Source organism: Lissotriton vulgaris, chromosome 2_1 (genome assembly GCF_964263255.1).
Source record: "Lissotriton vulgaris chromosome 2_1, aLisVul1.2, whole genome shotgun sequence".
In the NCBI taxonomy this organism is placed as follows: Eukaryota; Metazoa; Chordata; class Amphibia; order Caudata; family Salamandridae; genus Lissotriton; species Lissotriton vulgaris.
The window spans coordinates 114,294,767-114,304,497 of record NC_141687.1 but is presented as its reverse complement, the minus strand read 5'-3'; the positions used below and the strand labels follow the sequence as shown (position 1 = coordinate 114,304,497).

Below are 9,731 nucleotides of genomic sequence, written 5' to 3'. Positions count from 1 at the left end.
TTTCTACATGCTAAAATGCATATAGTCATTTCACAAAAGTGAAATTAGCTTCCAGCAAGCAGTGAGAGAGGTGATGATTTTGAGATCAAGCCCCTGCAAACCATTATGGGACGAGATTAGCAGTGGGAAGTGAATATTATAGTATCCAAATATTTCTACAAAGAGCTGCAGTTCACCTCGTTCTCCCCAGTTGTTCCCAAGAGGCAAATGCAATAGCATTTAAAATATTATACATCAAGCTGCAGTTCACCTTATGGTCCCTAGATGTCCCTGATGAGGCAAATGCAATAGCATTTAAAATATTACTTATCAAGCTGCAGTTCACCTCATGTCCCTAGATGTCCCTGATGATGCAAATGCAATAGCATTTAAAATATTATATATCAAGCTGCAGTTCACCTCGCCGTCCCTAGATGTCCCTGATGAGGCAAATGCAATAGCATTTCAAATACTATACATCAAGCTGCAGTTCAGCCCATAACTGTGCTTGGTTTGGTTCTAAGAGAATGGGACCTCCACTGAATTACTATTTAAAGGGAGCAGGAATGTATAGAACCTGCGAAGAAAAAACAACACTCGTGACGGAATGCCCCCAGCGATTGTCACGCCCCCAGCACACACCCACAGCACAATGCAGACACGCCCACAAAAGGGACTACTTTGCTGGCATGGTTCCTTTACATTTTAAATGTATATGGTGGGCTTCTGCATAGCCTATGTCCTTCTGCTGCAACTGCCCTTTCCAACGCTGTATTGGGTGTTGTGATTGGTGCTGTGGTTCCCGAGTTTACCTGGCCAAAAGGTGCAAGTTCTCTCTTTATAATAGTAGTATAGATCTCCTTCCTGACGCATTCAAGCTCTCTAAGAGGTATATTCACAAGAAGGTGTACTAAATATCACCAAAAAAAGCTTACGCACCATTACACATCGCAGCCTATCGCGGGAGGCCTGTATCACTACTCCCACCATTCCCCCTGTCCCACACCCCAGCAGCATGGAGGCATCCCCCACCCAGGAGCATGTCTCAGCCATTGCACAGTTTAACAAACAGACTTACAGGTTGGTAGCCATCTTGTACTGGAGCTATTTTGTGGGGTGGGAGGCCTGTATCACTACTCCCACCATTCCCCCTGTCCCACACCCCAGCAGCATGGAAGCATCCCCCACCCAGGAGCATGTGTCAGCCATTGCACAGTTTAACAAACAGACTCACAGGTTGGTAGCCATCTTCCCTGAGAGGGTGTGGGAGGGAGGGAGGGAGGGAGGGAGGCCTGCACTACAACTCCCACCATTCTTCCTGTCCCACACCCCAGCAGCATGGAGGCATCCCCCACCCAGGAGCATGTCTCAGCCATTGCACAGTTTAACAAACAGACTCACAGGTTGGTAGCCATCTTCACTGAGAGGGTGTGGGAGGGAGGGAGGGAGGCCTGCACTACAACTCCCACCATTCCCCCTGTCCCACACCCCAGCAGCAGGAAGGCCTCCCCAACCCAGGAGCATGTGTCAGCCATTGCACAGTTTTACAAACAGACTCACAGGTTGGTAGCCATCTTCACTGAGAGGGTGTGGGAGGGAGGGAGGCCTGTACTACAACTCCCACCATTCCTCCTGTCCCACACCCCAGCAGCATGGAGGCATCCCCCACCCAGGAGCATGTCTCAGCCATTGCACAGTTTAACAAACAGACTTACAGGTTGGTAGCCATCTTGTACTGGAGCTATTTTGTGGGGTGGGAGGCCTGTATCACTACTCCCACCATTCCCCCTGTCCCACACCCCAGCAGCATGGAGGCATCCCACACCCAGGAGCATGTGTCAGCCATTGCACAGTTTAACAAACAGACTCACAGGTTGGTAGCCATCTTCACTGAGACGGTGTGTAAGGGAGGGAGGGAGGGAGACCTGCACTACAACTCCCACCATTCCCCTGTCCCACACCCCAGCAGCATGGAGGCATCCCCCACCCAGGAGCATGTCTCAGCCATTCCATCCTGCACAGTCACCTAACAGGCTCGTATCTACAGTAAATCCGCATGAAGTGTGTGTGTGTGACCTGCATCCAGAAAACCTACAACAATAGAACCCAAAGCATTGAAAATCAACATGTATGACTCCATGATGTCCCTCGGCACTATGAAATGTTACACGGTGTTGTCATGATTAGTACTACTGATGAATGCATATGTAAGTAGTGTACAGACAGATGATGATACGCAGATGACACAAACACTGACCACTCCCCATCTACTCCACAGGTGACGAAGAACTCACTGCTGAGGACAACACCAACAACCAGCAGAGCCAGTCTCCACCCCCGGCACATGGACTCTCAGATGTGGACTCCCAGGGCAGTTTGGATGATGAGCTCCAGCCCGGCACATCTGGTGTGCCACAGACCCAGAGGTCCCAGGCCCCCATCCTCACCATCACCACCTCTGCTGCCACTACAACGCAACAGACCCCTGCAGGCACGGCCTCTCCCACCGCAACCACCACAGCCACCACCGCCACTGCCACCAACACCACCAAGACCACCAGTACCACCAGCAGCACCCACTCTGTCCCTAGGGATGACCATCCCATACCAACAGCTGTGGAAGGCAGGGATAGAGTGTGTGGCCCCCCAGTGGCGAGTGAAGAGGTCCGTGGCAGCAGAGCACGTGGGAGGGCCAGGGTCACCACCAGACCTCGGGAGGAGTGGACACCATTCCTGGACCACTTCACCAGAGTTGTGGAGGCCTACCAAGAGGTCCAGGGACAAAGTGGCCGGTCGGATGAACTTTTGAGGGAGCTCATCCTGCTGATGAGGTCCATCGATAACCGCCTGGGACAGATGGTGGACCTCATGGGCCAGCAAGTGGCGTTGCAGAGGGACAGGCCTGTGTCTCAACCACCACCTCTGTCCCCTTCTGTTGCACCGCAGGATGACAGTGCACCATCCTCCCCTGCGCCAACAGAGAGGGACGTGTCCCCTGACGCTGCTGGCCATTCAGCAGACCCCCCACCGCCCAAAAGATCTAGGGGGCATCCAAAGAAAAGCCTGGGAGTCTCTGGAGGCAAAGCACCTACCACATGCCAGACACAGAGCTAGCCGTGAAAACAACCCTCTTCCCAACTGCATTCACTGTTTGGACTATCTTTCCCCACATTGCCCTGGCAAAGGCACCTCTCTGTTGGACTGGGTCACCACATCCATGTGGTGTCTACTCTAGCATCTCATTGAACAGGGCTGTCAACTCCCTGCTCAATCCACACCTTCATGTAAATATTACCGCACCAATCACATGTCCACTCACAAAATAAAATACCTGAAGCACAAGATTTTGTGCAGTGATTTATCTAGTCCAGTATTTACATTGTTGATAATGTCCATGATGTGTATAAATGATGTACAGTATGCAGGGCAGGAACCCTCTGTAGCACCTAAGGAGACATGACAGAACAACAGTCACTGGTCTCATTGTGGCAACACACAGATCACAGCACTACAAATATCCAAGACATCACAGGCATATTACACAATGTCTAGCAGATGTGCACAAATACAATCCAATATACATCTCGGCACTGAACGTCAATTTCACAAATAACACACATGGGTGACAGAACAGGTGCCTATCAGTTACATCCGCGCATAGCCATTCATAACAAGAGCAACAACACCAGACAATGTACACGTTGTACCTCGTCAGCCACCTTCAAGTGAAGTAGCGTTCAATGAGCTGTTGGCGCAGGTCAACTCCTTCCTCCTCTCCACTGTCCTCATCACTGGATTGAGGTCCCTGAGCAGGTGTTGGCCCTGGTTCATCACCATCGTCCAAGAGCACGGGGACACCCCTGTGGATGGCCAGGTTGTGCAGCATACAGCATGCCACAAAGAGCTTGCACACCTTCCCAGGCGAGTATGCCAGTGCGCCTCCGGTCCTGTCAAGGCACCTGAACCTTGACTTCAGCAGGCCGAAAGTCCGCTCGATCACCCGTCCTGTCCTGCCATGTGCCTCATTGTAGCGGATGTCTGCTGGTGTCTGGGGATTCCGGAGTGGGCTCAACAGCCATGGGCGACTGGGATATGCTGAGTCACCTGTGAATGACAATCACACATTGCAATGTTGTACAGCCAGAGTGCAGCAAGTGACAAACAGCATGCCATAGCAGTAGTGATACTCACCCACAATCCAGGCACGTTCGGGATGCAGATTCTCCATCATCCGTGGCACCATGCTGTTCCTCATGATGTATGAATCATGTGCAGAACCTGGATACTTTGCACACACATGTGATATGGGAATGTCCCCAAGACACACCACCTGCATATTCATGGAGTGGTAGTGTTTACGGTTCCGATAAATGTGCTCCGTCGCCATCGGTGGCAACAGACCCACATGGGTGCAATCGATTGCACCAACTACATGTGGGATGCGCCCTAGGGGATAGAAGTCACCCTTCACGGCAGCCAATTCACGTCCCCTGGGGAAATGTATGTAGCGATAGCGATATAGCATCATGGCCGCAAGAACATCCCGAAGAACCATGCTGAACATGGGCTGCGACATCCCCCCAGCGTTAGCCACGGTCTCCTGGAAGGAACCAGTTGCAAAAAAGTGGAGTGCTGCCATCACCTTGTAGGTGGGTGTGAATGCCGTAGGATAGTGACGGTGAGGCAGCAGGTGGGGCTCCAATAGATCACTCAAGATCTTCAATGTTGGTCTGTCCAGCCTGAATTTCCTGATGATTGCCTCATTCTCCATGTCCTCCAGCACTATTAGTTGACGTAGGAGATCCGGCCTCCTCGTAGTTGAGGAGTGAAATGAAAATGTCAGTGACAAGCATCATGAGATTGGCATAGCACAAAACACCAATGATGTCATGGGAAAACAACGATTGCCAGAGAGATGCATGATACTTCAGTTTACATGGCTGGCCAATAGCTACACACAGACGGCACACCTCTCCAGTGACAATACCAAGTGCCACACACACATCTGGGACTGTGAATGCGGATATAATGGATGAACAATTCACATGTGCAGACAAGGTGCAGCAAGACCCGCCAAGGTATTGTGACTTACAATGTCTATCATACACATCTGCTGTACCTGCCACACTTCAAGGCATCATGTACAGTCAGTACACATTCATCAACACAATGATCACAGTAGCAGGAACACTTCCGGTTGTGTGCATGAGCAGTTGTGAGATCAGAAGTCTTGTCCGATTCAATGCGGTGCCACCAGCCAGGTCAAGGTCTGCATTGACCATCAACTCATTCTACGTACTGACATGATTTACAACAGCTGAAGTCTGTCAATCATCATCAGCCATCAAATGTGTCACTTAAATGTCTGAAACACAGGCCAAAGTGACTCACACTGAACGTGCGCCCACCTGTGGATGACATGGCTGTGTGGCATCGTGTGTACAATGATGTCCCCTTCTCCATGTTGCTGCAGGGTGCTGATACAGTGTCCTTGATTGACATACACACCAATGGGTACGAAAATGGGAGTAACACCGCAGGGCCCCGGCGGTGTGACCCCAGCACCACCATCTCCCCAGACAAGGTAGCCATTGGCATGAGGACATGTGCATATGGCGGTGGGTATGCTCCACCGCATGAGTCGCGGTACCTACCACCGGGCACCGCCGGTGCATCACCGCCATGGGGCATTGCATGCAGCCAATGGCAGCGATGATGGCGGTAGTATGATGCATATTTGAAAATCGCGGAAGGTGTGCTCCGCAACCGCGGAGGCGGGCATTGGATGCTTTTGAGTGATGCACCATCGCGGTAGCGCTTCCCGGGCACCCGCGGTGCGTCACAGCCTTGGAGCATTGCATGCAGCCAATGGCAGCAATGATGGCGGTGGTATGATGCATATTTGAAAATCGCGGAAGGTGTGCTCCGCTACCGCGGAGGCGGTCATTGGTTGCTTTGGAATAATGCAGACCCGGACAACCAATTGTTGCAGCTTTTGACCTTCCAAACGACCCCAGGGGGCTATACATCTGTGGGTGTGAGCCTCACATTTCCACTGCTCACAGAGCCTGCTGCCTGGGACCCTGTCCTGCTGCTGCACCAAGAGCCTGCTAGCTGGGACCCTGTCCTGCTGCTGCACCAAGAGCCTGCTTCCTGGGACCCTGTCCTGCTGCACCAAGAGCTTGCTGCCTGGGACCCTGTCCTGCTGCTGCACCAAGAGCCTGCTTCCTGGGACCCTGTCCTGCTGCTGCACCAAGAGCCTGCTGTCTCGGAGCCCTCACAACTCACTTCCGCCACAGGTCTGCCATATCCACAGGGATGTCAAGAGCAGATAAGATCCTTGCCAGTCCATTCACGTGTGAGGAGCTTGATGTCCTTGGGAACGAGGTGCTGGCACAGTACCCGCGGCTGTTCGGTGGGCCCAATGTTGTGGTAAGTCACCACGAAGGGAGCTGTAGGGCAAAGTTGTGTGAGACGTGTAGTGGTGATGCTGCATTATATGATTGGGGATGTGGGGTGATGACAGACACTGACAGACAAGCTGTATCCACCTCGAGGGAGTGTGTGTGTTGCTATGTAACTCTATTCTAGCCCTGTACTTGTATGTGTGACTGTGGTATGTTACATTGTAGCCCATACAGAACCAATGGTTGTTGTCCTATTAGATGGAAGGACAGTGAATGCTTGTGAGTACATTTGTGGGTGCCCCAGTAGTCAGAGTCAGTGTGACCCACAGAGTAGGTTCAGTGGCAGCACTGCCAAACGTTGTACATCAACAGACTCACCTGCTACAGTAGCTGCACACTGAATATTAGATATGCCCCATCAGTGCCCTCTACAATTACTGATTTACACACTGCTGCCGATGCATTTGTGTTGAGGCATCATGCATTTGTGTGAATGTCATTGAGAGTAGGAACCACAATGTGTGCATGCAATCACTAATGTCTATGTCAAGCTGAGGGTACCCTCGTGAGGGTACCCCCAGTTATGGAGGGAGGGAGGTTACTGTGAGTCCTGAGTCAGTGTGTGGCAGCTGTGCTGATAGATGCTGACTTTCCACATGTCATTAATGTTATTTTGCCCTTCTTAACTCTCATACCTGCAGCTCAAGGTACACCAACGTAAGGCCGTGTGGAGGGCCATAGCAGCACAGGTGCGAGCCATGGGGGTATCAAACAGACGACACACACACTGTCACAAGAGGTGGGACGACATCAGCCGGCAGGCTAAGCAAGTGGCAGAGATGACCATGGGGATGCTACCACACACAGGGCGTTTGGCACGGCGAACCATGACTCCGCAGATGGCACGCATCCTGGCAGTGTCCAATCCAGACCTGGCTGCACGTCTGAAGGGGCATCAGCTGCAAGACAGAGATGTTGAGTATCTGGGGAGGGATAGTGTGTCTGGGAGTGGATGCATGTGTACAGGGCCTGTGGCAGCGGTGACACATGTGATGTGCGTGTGTTGCCATGCTGTGATGTGTGATGTGAGTGGCGACTGCGATGTGTGCCTGTATGAGGCATTGGCCCACCATGGCCTTACTGCGCAGCTCCTGCCTGCAGTCCTCAATCCGTGACAGATTTATTGTGGCCACATGGTCACTCTTCATTGGGATGGTGTGCGGAGTCCATATTGTGCCGAACTGCAGTCTCCACTTCATGAGTGTGACTCCATATCTGTGTACTTTGCATGCACCTTTATGTTTGCTGACCACACATCCGACGAAAATGTGGATACAGATTGGCACATGGTGCTTGCTGTGGCCTGGTTGGCATTGTGGCGTGTGAAGTGAGTACAGGTGTGTGTGCTCCCCTCTGGTTTAATGTATGGCTGTCAGTGGTGATGAGTGTTGTGGCAACATCATGTCCATGGGGCAGGTCTATGTGGGGTGGGGGCACTCTATCCATTGGCAGGGTGTTGTGCTGTTTGGCATCTACATGCCTCACTCCAGGCAGTTTGTCGGCATGACAGGCACTGTTGTGGACTATATGGTGTGTAGCTGCATAGTAATTGCAGGGTGTGATGATTACCATGTAGCCCAAGGCCTGTACAGTGCTGCATTGATCTGTAATCGTGTGACCAGATGATGACACTTACACCTCCCGTTTTCCCTCACTAATGCAGAATCGCAAGACACCATGGCGGAACATGATCCGGAGACAAGTGATGGCGAGACCAGCACGACAGCGGAGCCTAGTGAGACTGAGCCAAGTGACAGTGAGCATAACAGCGTATCTGAGGGTGACAGGAGTATGCAGGAGGAATCCGTGGCTGAGAGACAGAGTACCACTTCATCTGATGCCAGCGGTGATGCATCCATGTTAGCAGGTACAGGGGATGGGGAGTCTTCTGCTGCATCTGACAACCAGCGGCCAGTGCCCAGCCTCGCATCCACTTCCTCTGGTGCTGGCCGTGTCCATGGTACTAAGAGGGGAAGAGTGACATTCACACATGGCACTGCTGCCCCTGTCCCCCCTGCAGCCCTCAGTGCAGAGTGCGTCGAGGTCCTGCGCCAAATTTGCGTGGGCCAGACCGCCCTGCTCAATGCCTTCAGTGCACACGATAACAAATTAGGCCAGGTGATTACATTCATGGAGGGCATACACTCTGACGTGGGTGGCCTACACCGTACAGTCCAGGCATTTTCAGCCACAGTCACGCCAGCCCTCCAACAGGCACCTGCTCCCATTGAAGCTTATGTGCCTGTGACGACCAGCCATTCAGTGGCCACATCAGATCACAGTCACCAATTGGCAACTACATCACCTACAAGATACAACACTAGGAGCACACGTCGTCCCAAACAAAACAATCACGTTCACAGACTCCATCTCCGAAGAAGAGCAGGGCCCCCCCAATAAGCACAGACAAGGAAAAGTCACAGAAGAGCAATGCCAGGAGATCATTGTGGCAGACATCAGGCTCATTTGATGCAGACATAGCAACATAGGGGCACTGGATAATGCCCCTGGCCTCGGCACTGTAGCTATAGAGAAAGCAGAAATCAATATTCCACTTCCCAATTTAACTCCTTGTGCATCAAATTTTTCACTGTTATTCCTCAATTGACGTCGGCGTCAGTGGAGCAGGTATGCAAGGGTGTCAGCGGGCGGTTAAGCACAGCAGATGGGGCAGCAACAGAGGGCTTCAAGCCTACCTTGATTACTGTAATGGGCAGAATGTTAGAGAGAGCGTAGAAATATAGCTGCGAAGTTTATTTAACACAAAGTATTGCCTTAAGTAAATCTTGTGAATGACAGTATAACCTTGGCGCATTATTGGGAATTCTGTTTCTAGAAATCTGTTTCTTTAAACATGCATTGCAGCAGGGTACTATGAAGGAGTGTTTAACCGGAGGGATGGAGTGAAATGTAAACGGGTCAGGAGGGGTGAGGATGTGTGAAGAGTTCACTGACGGGATTATAGGTTAATGTGGTTTGCGCTTAGGCTTATTTATGAGACCTGAGTGTTTTATATTACCGGAGTATAAGAGATGACGATTATAGAGCCCTTTTGAGAACAGTTTGTAGGACAGTACTGGTGGCTGAACATCGGAAAAGATGTAAAAGAATATGTTTTACTTTGACATAATGTGATGTACAGTATATTAATTTTATTTAATTGATCTTTCCAGTTACCCCTGACGAAGGGCCCACAGAGGCCCGAAATGCATTGGGTTTTTATATAAACTGCTTCAGATGAAATTGGCTTTTTAACGTATTCTTGAATGAAGAGGCACGGAGGGC

General features: G+C 51.2%; 1 pseudogene; it reads left to right on the top strand.

Moving 5' to 3' along the window:
• Window positions 1–7,051: 7,051 nt before the first annotated feature.
• LOC147729660 (uncharacterized) lies at window positions 7,052–8,846 on the top strand (annotated as a pseudogene).
• Window positions 8,847–9,731: the final 885 nt, after the last annotated feature.